This window comes from Mus musculus, chromosome 2 (assembly GCF_000001635.26).
Source record: "Mus musculus strain C57BL/6J chromosome 2, GRCm38.p6 C57BL/6J".
NCBI classification, from domain to species: Eukaryota; Metazoa; Chordata; class Mammalia; order Rodentia; family Muridae; genus Mus; species Mus musculus.
In genome coordinates, this window is record NC_000068.7 from 53,699,940 (window position 1) to 53,713,179 (window position 13,240).

Genomic DNA, 13,240 nt, shown 5'->3' on the forward strand with positions numbered 1-13,240 from the left:
CTTTCCTAGGTTTTCCATTTCTTTTTTTTTAATGTATGCATGTATTTATTTTTAATATTTTATTAGATATTTTCTTTCTTTACATTTCAAATGTTATCCCCTTTCCTAGTTTCCCCTCCAAAAATCCCCTATCTCCCTCCCCTCTCCCTGCTCCCCAACCTACCCACTCCCATTCCCGGTCCTGGCATTCCCTTATACTGGGGCATAGATAGGTTTTCCATTTCTAGGATCCCCCAAGTTCATGTTTTCTTTACAGCTTCTATTTCCACTTTCAGGTCTTGAACATTTTTATGCATTTCATTCCCATGTTTGATTGCATTTGTCCGTATTTCTTTATGGATTTACTCATTTTTTCTTTAAAGGCCTGTATCATCTTTTTAAGATTGGACTTAAGGTCATCCTCTTATGTTTTGGCTGTGTTAGAATATCCAGGCTTTCTGTAGTAAGATAGCTGGGCTCTGTAGTAGAATAGTTGGGCTCATGTGATACCCTATTGCCTTGGCTCTCTTTGATTGTGTTCTTATGCTGGCCTTTCACCATCTTGTCATCTCTCCTATTGTCTGCATGGGAGAAAAGTCTTCTTGGGGAGGCATGCAGAGCCTTGGGCCTGACAGTGGGAATAGCCCACTCCCTCACCACTGCCAGCTTTGCCTCAGGTAGAACTGAATATTCCTTGGGTTCTGCAGGCCTCCTCAGGAAGGGAAACAGAGCTGTGAGCCTGACAATGAAGTTTAGGGGACAGAATAGAGTTTATCTCTGCTGGCTGTGACACAGGAGGATCAGAGATAGGTGGAATCGAATCTGGTTATTCCTGGTTCCTTGTTGGGAGAGAAGGCGATAGAGAAGGGGACTGGAGTGCAGCTAGCCTTTGGTGGTTGTTCTGTGAGTGGATCCAGCACACAGGAGCCATATCCCTTCTTATATGTATCAAAACTCATACTGATCAATGAGTTCTGGGTTTCGATGGAGGATTTATTTTGCATCTGCCTTCCCTGTCTTTGACAGTTGAACATGCACAAGTGTTAAAATAAATGTTTTTGTTGCAATATGACCTATGTACTATTAAAGGTTCAACTTCAGAGTTTAGTTTATTCACAGAATTATGTAACTATTTATACAATCTACTAATCATTTTTATTTACCTTTTCCAACTTTGTACCGGTCATTTCCATCACCACTCACTATCCACCAACCCAACCATAGTAATCACTATAATAACTATTATCCTTTCTTTAGGAACAGATTTGCATATTGTGGAAATCCCATGTCTGGAATCATGTAGCATATAGCCTTTTGTAGCTGGCTTTTTCCCTTTTACAAGGTATTTTCAAGGCCCTAGGAGGTGACTTGTGCTAATATCAAAGATTTATTTCTTTTAATGAATATTCCATGCTCTGGATATCATCCAGTAGTGAGTGGACATCCGAGTTATTTTTATTTATGTTGTGAATAATGTGGTAGTAAAAACTTGAGCATAAGTTTTTGTGTTCATATATGTTTCTATTTATTTTAAGGATTCCTTAAAGTGGAGTTTATGTGATTACTGGTTTATATGATTCTAATCTTAAGGTTTTGAGAAGAATCCATAATTTTGTCAAAGGATGCTTTATTAGGTCTAATTGCCAACAGCAACATTTTGAGGGGTCCAATTTCTACTTGTCCTCATCCCTGCCAACACTTGTCTTTTTGATCACAGCCAACCCTGTGGGTGTGAACTGGTATCCCATGGTGTATTTGAGTTGAAATTTTCTGAAAGCTAAAGATGCCCAGCAGGTTTTCATATGTTAATGAGCCATTTGTATATCTTGTTAACAGAATCATTTATTCAGACCTTATTGGCCATTTTTAAAATTGGATTGTCATTTTAGTAGGATTGTATGAATTCTTTGTGTATCCTAGATACATACAAGTCACTGCTCAGTAACTTGCAAGTGTTTTGTCCAGAATGATACTCATACTTCTTAGTTGACAGTTTCTAAGCATCAGAACTAAAAATTTTGATAAGGAACAACATGCCTACTTTTTCTTTTCATTTTCATTTTTTCTTTTTCTTGTTTTTCAAATTTTATTTCTGATATACCTAAAAAGATTTTCCTGAAACCTCAAATAATCCCATAGGGGATTAGGAATAAAAAGCATGAATTTGGAAAGGCGTAGTGCAGGAAACAACAGTAGTGTACCTGTTGGGTAACAGGATTATAGTGGCTGCTAAGAAGATCTGGGCAATGTTTTACTTTTCTAGTTTGGGGAAGAAAATGTGGAGATTTTGTTCTAGTTCTGCGCATGTTGTGTCATACTGTTCTTTACATTTAGAAGATTTTTCTCCTTTCTCAATGTTCACAGTGTAGACTTTTTCTTTATCCCACGTAGAAAGGATGGAGTTCACCGAATAATTTATGAAGCCCATTGGATGTAACCATTTGGAAAATTTGCCCATTGTTTCTTTGTTTTTTGTTTCTTTTCTTTTTTTCTTTTTGCCTCTTTTTCTCATTTCTTCCTTTCCTTGATTTTCTCATATGTGTGCATTGACACAGTTCATTTTATGCTAAATTTCTCTGAGGCTCTACTCTAATTTTGTTTTTTAAAATCTATCCCCCCCGCCCTATTTGAGTACTTTATACTTTAGTACTCTACTCAAATCTACTCCATTCCTCTTCCTACTCTGACACCTCCTGTGTCCTCTTCCCATGGAAATTCATGGCCTTTTGCAAACTAATTCTTTTTCTTTTCCCCTTTTCTTTGTTCATACAGCACACTTTCCATCCATCTACTTATATGTTCATTGATTTTTTTATGCCTGTACAAAGCTAATGTTGATTTCCTCTAGAGAAAATAATTTATTAATTATTGCTCTTTTCAATTACTGATTTGAGGTAGAGGTGATTTCCTCTTCACATTTTTTTTTAAATTAAAACCTTTTCCTCATTTTTTCCTTTCTGATATTATCTACTTGATGAGAAGTTGTTATCACATCTTCCTTTACACTTAAGGAAGGTTTTCTTTAGTTTCTCAAATATGCTTATAAGAGCAACTTTGAAGTTTCAAGTGTCTTACATACAAGCCTTTCAAAGGCAGCTTTTGTGTATCTAAATTTCTTTTTCCCTGTGTTGGTCACATTTCATTTATATGCACATATCAGAGGCTTTTATCAAACAATAGGCATTTAAATCAAGATAGCCATTTCTCATCACTATGTTGCAAATATAATCAGTTCCTCTGAGAAAAGTTTCAGATATGACTCCCTATATGATAAAATTCACCTTGATGCTGTTACAGACACTGGACTAGACAGTGCCCACTTGTCTTGAGATAGAGTCACAAGTAAGGTTCTGAAATGGGACAGCAACCACTGATCTATTTATGTTAATTTTCCCAAAGAAATATTAGGACATTTAGCCATTTCTATTTGTTTTACTTATGTAGTCACATTGACTAAATATACGTTGTCTTTTATCATTATTTTTCTTTAAGATTTTAATTTTATTATGAGTCAAGATGAAGCCAGGCCAAGTTAATAACTTTAGTTTATATGAATATATAAGCCAAATGTGTACTAAGTGTATTAATGATAATATATAATCACAGGCATGTAGACAGTATATTTGCACATAATAGAGCATAAGATGTATTTTAAAAACCATGATTCTAAACATTATTATTTGTTGGGATTATATTTTCTATAACTCACATTGTTAAAAGAAAACTTATAGAGATCTTCAGCAACCATATTTATCAATTCATGTGTAACCCAGCATTAACTTGGAAAGTTATAGTTAATAGTTTTATATTAAGAATATTTTGAAAAAAATCATATAAATTTATGTTACCTATTATATAATGAGGTAAAAATTTATATGAATATATATTTGGAATTTGTTTTGTAAGAAAATGTTTACCAAATCTATGTGTAGAATGTTAAAGATTCATGAAACTGTTATTATTCATAAAGATAACATTTTAATTGGTTTTAAGATGTATAGAGTATTCTAGCTTATAAAATAGTATGAAGTTGCCTTAATACATGATCACAATATATAAATTTGGATCTGCAATTCAACTTAATTGTGAATGCCAAAAGTAATTTTAGCACGTAACAAAAATAGATTTAAAAAATTACATGAAAAGATCAGGACTGTGTCCCGGTAATTCTAGCTCATTCCTAAAAGAAATCATCTCTTTCTAATTCTTCTGAGAACACATGCATGCAGACCTCAGAAATGCTGGATTATGCTCCTCTGTAAAGTCACTAGTAATTGACTGTCCAGAGAAACGGGAGATAGCTCTCACCGTTTGTGTTTCTTACCTATTTTTGTAATTCAATTTCTAAAATTGCATATGATATTTAATATTCTACCTGCTATATCTCTAAATATTGAAATAATGTTCATCTTGGTTTTAGTGAAGCTGCAAATTAAGATATTACTTTCTTTCATTTGATCATGTCTTTTATTATGCCTGTTTCCTTACCCAAAATTCCTACCTTATTCAAAACAAATGTTTAAAAGATAAGTTTGTATTGATATCTTTAAAAACATGCATATGTATGTATGTATGTATGTATGTATGTGTGTGTATATACTTATATTCTTATTCAGCACAATTTAGATAAAACAAAAAACATAGCTTATTTTATTAAACTTTAACTACATTTACTTTAGCTAGAGATACTCCAAGATTTGAGTTAATTCTTTGGGTTATCCAAACGAGACAAAAAGACATTCATCTAGAGTAGTAACAACATTCATAATGTTTTATACCTTAAGTACTGACGTTTTTATTTCACTAGTCTTTAAAATGCCTCATACTATAATTAACTATAATTAAACAATTAATGAAACAAGTTTTGTATTTTACACATTAAAAAGGCGATAATATTTCAGCAACTCCTTCCAAAATCCCATTTTTAACCATTATATTGCAAGTATGATAGTTCATAGAGTGCAAATAAATACAGGGAGAAACATAGCCAACCTAAATAAAAATACTTATAGATTTTAGCTATCTTAAATACATCGTTTGTTCATCTGTTACCTTCATGCCATTAGGCTAAACTGTGCTCTTAATTACTAATTCTAGGTAATCCTATATCACATATAAATGTTATATCAGTGCAAAGGGAATAAAAAGAAATATATATTTGGATGATGATGAGCCAGAATTCTTTCTGGCCTTTTCCAGATATTCCTTTATCTTGAAGACTGTTCTCCTGCCCACTACTCAGCCTCATGTATACCATATCCTAGCAGTGAGCATAACAAAATATTTAATAAATAACATGTGGCTCCCAGAAGCACAAAATGTGATTACTGATGATTACGCCTTTCTGTGACTGAGAATTATTGAAAAGAAGCTGTGTATGCAGAAACTGACTTATTGATAAGAACTGTAGCACAGTGGAGAGCTTTCAGTGTTGCAGGTCCACAGGCTAATTACCTTGTCATGGGCTAGTTTTGTCTGCCCCCCCCCAAAAAAAACCCAGCCATTCCTTTTCCTCTTCATCTGAATTAACATAAAATAATAAACAGTTAGAAATCACTAAGAATTTCTTTACTTAGTAGATCTTTAGCTTCCACTAACCCAAAAGCTAAGAATGTCATCAACTAGCATCTTGGGCCTATAGAAAAGGTCCCTTCATCTTGCTGTAACCACCTTTCTGATGTATCCACCAATGCATTTTAAACTTGCCCTGATTTATGACTTTCTTTGTTCTGTAAAACTACACAATTTTATGAGACTGCTTCCATGTTGAATCATGGAATTTGAGGTAACCTAAGTCTGTGTTCCTGGGTCAAGGGCCCTCAGAATCACTTCAGAATAAACCCTTTTTCTGTTTAACATGAGAACTATGGGTTTTATGTCAATACCCTTAGTTGGAATGGACAAAGGTGAAGGTCATGTAGGTCTAGACTACAGTCTAGAGAGCTGGAGTTGGTTTTTACTTGTGGGTGCAGACAGAGAAGAGACTCCTAGCCTCTCAGCTGTTCTTTCTGCAACAGAATGATTGCAATTAGTGTGGGGAATGGCAGTGGGACATGGTGTGGTGGCTGTCTGCCCCTCCTAATACTGTGACCCTCTCAGTTAAGAACTTGGAGCTGCAGGATGTTAATATACTCTTGGCTACATGTTTATAATTTTCTCATCTGAACCTAGGGTTAAGAAGAGAGGGAATAGATTGTTGTTTTTCTGGTATATTTACTTTTGTTCTTCATAGTCTCATTCCAGAAATCATCTACCCATGGATTCAATGTTTATAATTTTTAAGTTTATTTGAACCAGACACATGAACCAGTAACATGTTATGATATGTGGCTAATAAAGTTAATGAACAAATTAGTGAACCCAAAGTGTCAACCAGTACAATCAAGGGTTAAAAAAGTTTCCAAGTGAGAATATGTCTAAAATCTAACAAGGAAAGAGACATTTTGAAACATTATTTGATATTATGGGGAAAAAAAGAAACATATTCCTTGTAAACTATAATTTTTTTTTATAAAGACACCAAGACATGTTACATGACAATTTATCAGGTTTGAAGACCATTTGTGTAAATGCTCCTTAAATTAATTTATGGTGAAAGACGATTGGCTTAGAAACTTCCCATTCAGAACCAGATCCTTAAGGGGAAGTTAGCTACTTAATGCTAACATTCTTTGAATTCTGGTTCCCTGGGGCATGTTTGAGAAAGCCACTGGGGATTTTATTAGCATAAGTGAAAGTGCTCAGTTGTATTGCTGCAAGCAATTGAGGGTAATAAGTGCCTAGAGGAAAGTAGGGAGAAAGACTACTTTTCTGAACAGTAATTTAAGTCTAACAGGCAAGGAAATTACCTTCAAAGGGCAACATGTTCCAAGGCTCAATTGGGGCTGATGACAGAAGAGCTGTACTTGGCTATAAGTTTTGGTTTAACACCTGGGAAGAATATGCTCTAAGAACTTAAAAAAAAATTCTGGAAAAAGAGAGATGATGGAGAAGGGAGAGAGGAAGGGAAGAGGAGAAAGAGAAGAGGAGGAGGAGGAAGGTGAGTTCTCAGAGACATTGCTACCTCCCTCCCTCCCTCCCTCCCTCCCTCCCTCCCTCCCTCCCTCCCTCCCTCCCTCCCTCGCTCCCTCTCTCTCCCTCCCTCCCTTCCTCCTTCCTTCCTTTACTTTTTTACCTTTGTATGGAAATTGAAAAGACTGATGATGATAAATATGAGAAATAAATGGCACCGTTAAACCCCAAAGCTTTGTTCTGTTGAACTCATGTCATTAGCAGTAAGAAAAGTTAGAAATGGGGGAATGGAATATATTCTAGAGGACCACATAGACTTGGAAGGAATGGCTTTAATATGGAGATTCATTATCAGGTTTGCAGCCTGTGAATAAGTGGCTTAGTAAAGAATATAATTACTTTCCCAAAGAAAATACTAACTGATGGAAATTGGTGACAATGAAGAACAGGACAATGATGAAGAGTTTCAAAGATATGAACAGAGAGCTAATTTCAGCAATGGTAAACGGCAACTTTAGTGGCTAAAGAATAAACCAATTAAGTTACCACAGAGCCACACCAGCAAAGAAGGGTCATGGATAACTTATCTTTTCAGATGAGAGCTGGTAGAAATTTCCAGATTACAATGCCTACTTTTATAGACTTATATAACCTTGATGCTGTGCATTTTAAGCATAAGGGAGATCAAATATTTAGTTTACTATTGGTATTATTTATTTTGAAATATGGCTTAAATGTAAAGAAAAAAGGACAGATATAGATATAGACAGATGTATAAAGGTAGGTAGGTATGTATATAGGTAGCTAGATGATAGATACATACATAAATTGATTGACAATTTAGTGTTGAAAACTGACTCCAGGACCTTGTACAGCCAACTACATCCTTACCCATGAAAGATTTCCCTATGGAATTCATGTACTTTATATTCCTTCAATCCATTCATTTGCAAGAAGTTTGTGGCTCATGTTAATAGACATGTCTATTAATAGCTAAAGCCAGACCACAAGATGAATGATAATTTTATTTTGAAAGTTATCTTGCTTTTAAGTCTTTTATAACTGTTTTGGTCTAGTGATGGAGAAATAAAACCAAGCTCGGCTTTTGTGGGATTGTGAAAGGTAGTATGGTCCCCGGGTGAGCTAAGGCTAAAAGCCCCTGAGACACTGAAGGGAAGGTAGGAGCTTTGCCTGTCCCAGCCGCCCCCCTCTCCCGCGCCCCCCCCCCCCCCGTCACTAGCTGCAGCCCGGCATAGATTTGTGGCCATCAATCATGGTGATAGCCTTTGCCTACAAAGCCACTGTCTAGTCCCCCCTAGAAGGCCTCTTTCCATTCCCAGCTAGGACTGCCATCAACTGTCAAGCCAAGGACAAACCTTCCGTCAAGCCAAGGACGCCCCTCCAGCCTCTTCCTGACCAGAAAAAGCTCCCCTTTTTCCTTCCTGGCACAAGGCTAGATCCAGCCTGCGGGACCCCACTCCATTCACAGCTCTTCCACTGCTTCCAGAGGTGCCTGGATGTCCAAGAACCTGATAACCAGACATCCCAGCCTCCTTGAAGGCTCAGAGGCCCCCAGCCAGCTCTGGTCAACTCCCATGTCCCACCTCCCCAAGTGGTGGTGCCTTGTTTCACCACAGGGCTCAGCTGGGGAGGCAGGACACAGGAAGTGACCGCGCTTACCCTCTGCTGTTTGCTATGTGGGTGTTGGGCTGTAGGGAAGCCAGGGACACTGCTCCAGGAGTGGGAAAGCACAGGTGCTTGATGCCTTCTACAGGAGATTAGACAGTGGTTCTGTAGGCAAAGGCCATCTCCATGATTGATGGCCATAAATCTATGGGGGGCTGCGGTTAGTGACAGGGTCCTGGTTCCCTGGAAACAGGCAAAGGCTCCTGCTGTCCCTTCAGGGTCGCTGGGGCTTTTAGCCTCAGCTCAACTGGGGACCACAGTACCTTTCATGGTCCAACAGACTTGTATATGAGAAAACTCCCTACATTGGACTGAAACTTTGAAAATCATCCACAAGTGTTTTGGGTTCATCCATCTTCTATATCAAGTAGGAGAGTCTTCCAGATGGAAAAAGTCTGATATAACAGATAGAAACAATTCTATGACTCAGGACTGTATTATAAATGTTTTTGGTTGAAGTCTCTAGTAAAATTCAGAATTGTATTATTCTGTGATGACATTTAAAAAGTTCAAAAAAAAAAACCCTTTAAAAAAATGGAAAGATAAGCTGGGCAGTGGTGGCATATACCTTTAGTCCCAGCACTCAGACAGCAAAGGTAGGCATATCTGAATTCAATGACACAGTATGGACTACAGAGTGAGTTTTTAGAATTGCCAGAGCTACACAGATAAGCCCTGTCTCAAAAGAAGGGGTAGAGAATATGAAAGAATATAAATAAATTGTATCCCAGATAACTAAAAGTTTTCTTGTATTATTAAAGGATGAAAGACTTTGTTCCCTATCTTCAAAGGGTTAAAAGAGTTTTCAGTTTTGTCCCCTGCCCTCAGCACATCTTAAACGACAGGGACAGATGTTTGCCTACACGTTTTAGCGTTCTCATCCTGGGCATTCTTTGTCTGTGGAGGAATGTCAGTCATCACATGAGTGCTTACAAAATTTGCAGCCAAGTCCACTGTCCTTTGCCACCTCTGGCTCTTGTGTGGGTCACTTGATAATTAGATATTTGAAAAGCACCTTGAAATAAAAGCTATAAATAAACACTTTCTCCATTTTTAGAAAGCCCCATGGAAAGAGGGTCATTGGAAAAATCCTTGGATAATTCTGCATAAAGGGGTAGAGTAGTTCAGGGCAAGGGAATATGGTATTGTGGAAATAGGCACTCAGGGAGAGAGTGGTGTTCTAGCTCTGGCTTTCACCCATACGTTGTATAAGTCAATGAAATTTAAGTCAAGAGCACATGCATCAGAAGGAAGGAGATTGGCCTTAGTGCTCTAGAAAATGTTTTAGGACTAATGTGTAAAAATCATGAGCTTTGCTTAGGTGCCACATTCTGAGTTTCTGCTAAGTAGTCAGTCCTCATTTGTCATCAGACAAATGGCTCCTATGATAGTTTAGAAGCCTCCAGAAATCCATTTTTGTTCTCTTTTATTTTTTACGTAATTGAACCCTTTAAATTTCCAAGTATCGATCGTCTAAGAAAGAGGCTGGCACTAGTCTGCATAGATATTAGTTCACTGTTTGCCATGTGTGATCCATTGCCATCTTTCCCCATAATGCCTAGTGCTAATAGATGACCAAGAAAGGAAAATGTCTGTGTCTGGGGAAGACAGTCATCAAGGCAGTAGGTAGGAGTGTCTGAGAGATTTGAGTTTCTGACTCAAATGCCAGTTTCTAGTCTCAGGTCGCTAGAAAAGAAAAATTTAATATATTTGACCTTTACTCCTTTATTTATAGAATGGACATGATAGAAATTACTCATAATCATTGAAAACAACATTTTAGTATGGCATACATATAAGAAAGTCAGAAACTGAATTTTATGCCTTGACTAGAATCATAAAGTCTTACTTATAAAAACATGTCATTTATTCTCATGCTGCGGTGGGGATATAGACTGGAGATTATTTCCCTCCTCTTCTACCTTTTCTCCTTCCATTAAATAAATATTTTTGAGACAGAGTGTCTGAATATGAAGTCAGCTAATCTGAAATCTTTTTCTTCTTCTGCCCCATCCTTCTGAGTACTGGAATCACCGCTGTGTGCCACCATATGAGGCAAAGGTTTATGCTTCTTAGATTTGAGAAATTTGAAAGGCAGTGCATAGGATGTAGTTGTTTATATATTTCATCATCAGAACAGGAGTAAATTTCTCAGTTATATAATTTTATGACTGTTCATCACTGGGAAGATAGGCTCCTTGATATTGCAAACTTTATATGCCCTAGTACAGGGGAATGTCAGGGCCAAGAAGCAGGAGTGGGTGGGTAGGGGAGCAGGGCAGGGGGAGGGTATAGGGACCTTTTGGGATAGCATTTGAAATGTATATAAAGAAAATATCAAAAAATGAAAATATTATAGCCCTAAAATATGCTAAAACATATTAATTCTTAAAATATGCATGTATTTATAATTTTAATTACATTGACAACGGTCTCAAACCATGAAGTTTCCCTGTTTAATCTTTCTTTTGCCATATATATATATATATATATATATATATATATATATATATATATACACACACACACACACATGCATAACTCAATTTAATTTCAGATTGCTGATTATATAATAATAGTAATAATAAATGTTAAAGTTTAAACATTAGCAGTTAAGCTGAGTTCAGTTAAGCTGAGTTCTAAAAATATTTTTAATTGGATCATTGTGCAGCCACAGGTCCGTGACTCGCATGTAATTTTGGCACCGAGGCTTCTAGAGTGTGTGACTACCAAGCACCTGGCAGAGATGGATCAGGTCCAAATCTAACTAGATGCTTGGTGGCAGATGGCTCCCAGCTCAGTTACTCTAAACTTGGAATGTGTAAAAAGTTAATGCTCAGAGCTGAGACTTGATCCTCTGTGGACATATGTGCACTGAAATGGGAAATCTGGCCACCAAGAACAGTATTCTGTACACAATCCATTGACTGGTCTGACCCTAATTTTTCAAATCCACCTCTCCCAGTCAATTTCTTGGTGGTCTGTGAATACAATCCAGCCGAGTCCTGTTTAGTTTATTTGCAAAGCTTTTTACATGCGGCTTCATTTTCACATTGCCTTCAAATTCAGGGTGTCTGACTTACCCTGTAATCTGGATTTAGAGAACTGCTCTCAGGGACTTCTAGCTATTTGTTAACGTGTAGTATAGCATAGCAGGCAGGTCCTCTCCAAAAGCTTTTTCTGTTTGCTTTTATAAACTAATTTTATCTTAAAACTATAGTAAACTTGATGATATTCTCTTTTCTTTTATCCATGCTATTTTGACTTTATGCAAGCAGCAAGATAAATATAAACCCCAAAACCATTAATCATGCCTGAATTACCCTAAATAATAGTAACTAAAATAACTCGTTTTGGAGATGAGAGACAAAGAGGAGTTGCCCAAGAGAAGTCTCCAAATAGACTCTTTGCTCTTCTGGGTCATAAGGGATACTTGGTAAAAAAATGAATCTGATTCCTCCCTGCTGTGTTGATGACCTTGGATTCTAGGGTCTGATGCTGATGAAAGGTATTTTTGAGCAAGTGACTAGCCAGTTAGAAGGTGGTCAGAACTGGATACAGATGCCCATGCTTAGAGGAGGCAGGGGTAATAGACAAAGAATCTGCTCAGGATTCAAACTCATCTTCACAGTACCTTTTAAGCAACTACCACATATGAAAGTTGATGACTTGATTCAAACCTTGTTTCTCTCTTGTTCAGATCTATACAATTAGCAAACAAAGAGGAGAAGAAGAAGCAACATTTTTTTGAAGGGGGAATTTATTAAACTCCCTTCACCAGGATATTAAGAACCATGGGAGAGAATTCTCAACCTTTATTTTTTTGAAAGTTTAATTCATTTCAGTTATGAGGGACTATATGTAGAGGTGTCTGCAGTGACTCAGCCACCATTTGTAAGACAAAATTTAAAAGGAAAATGACTTCAGGAATCCTGGCAGCCAATTTGTGGAATATATTAGAAAGCCGGGGTATTGTTTCCCTGCATCTGTTCCATGGAGAATCAGCTCCTTGTTATCTTCGCTGTCCTATATCAGCGAACCTCAGGGTATAGTGAACCCTCCTCCTACAGGAACCAGATTGTGACTGAGGAAGGATGAGACAGGAGCAGAAGTAGCTGGGAGCTCAGTGAGATGGCAAATCTTTTGGTGGTCATGTAGCTTTAGGGATGCCAAATATGATAGAGCCAAACGTGGGTTTGAGCTGTGGTGAAACATCATTGCCTAATTATACAGGAGGAGCTGCATCGAGCATACACATTTACATCTTCTCAGATAATATTTCAAGTTTGTCTTGATTAAGGTTGATGTATGCAAAAGCACATTTTTGGAAAACTCTAATAGAAAGACTGTTGCTTTCCCTTAAAAAAAATCATTAAGAAAAACAGCAATGATAATCCAGAAGCAGTCAGAATGCTTCACATTCCATCATTTAATAACTCCTTTGTGTGTGCTGAATGCCTCTTTGCAGTACCTGTGGTACTATGGGAAGTGATTTCTAATGAAGCGCCTGAGAGATAGTATCTATCTTAAGTTAAACCAAGCCCTGGCAGAAGACACGCACACT

General features: G+C 37.1%; 1 pseudogene; it reads right to left on the reverse strand.

The window, feature by feature from the left end:
* Window positions 1–907: 907 nt before the first annotated feature.
* Gm23315 lies at window positions 908–1,024 on the reverse strand (annotated as a pseudogene).
* Between the last annotated feature and the right edge of the window lie 12,216 nt (window positions 1,025–13,240).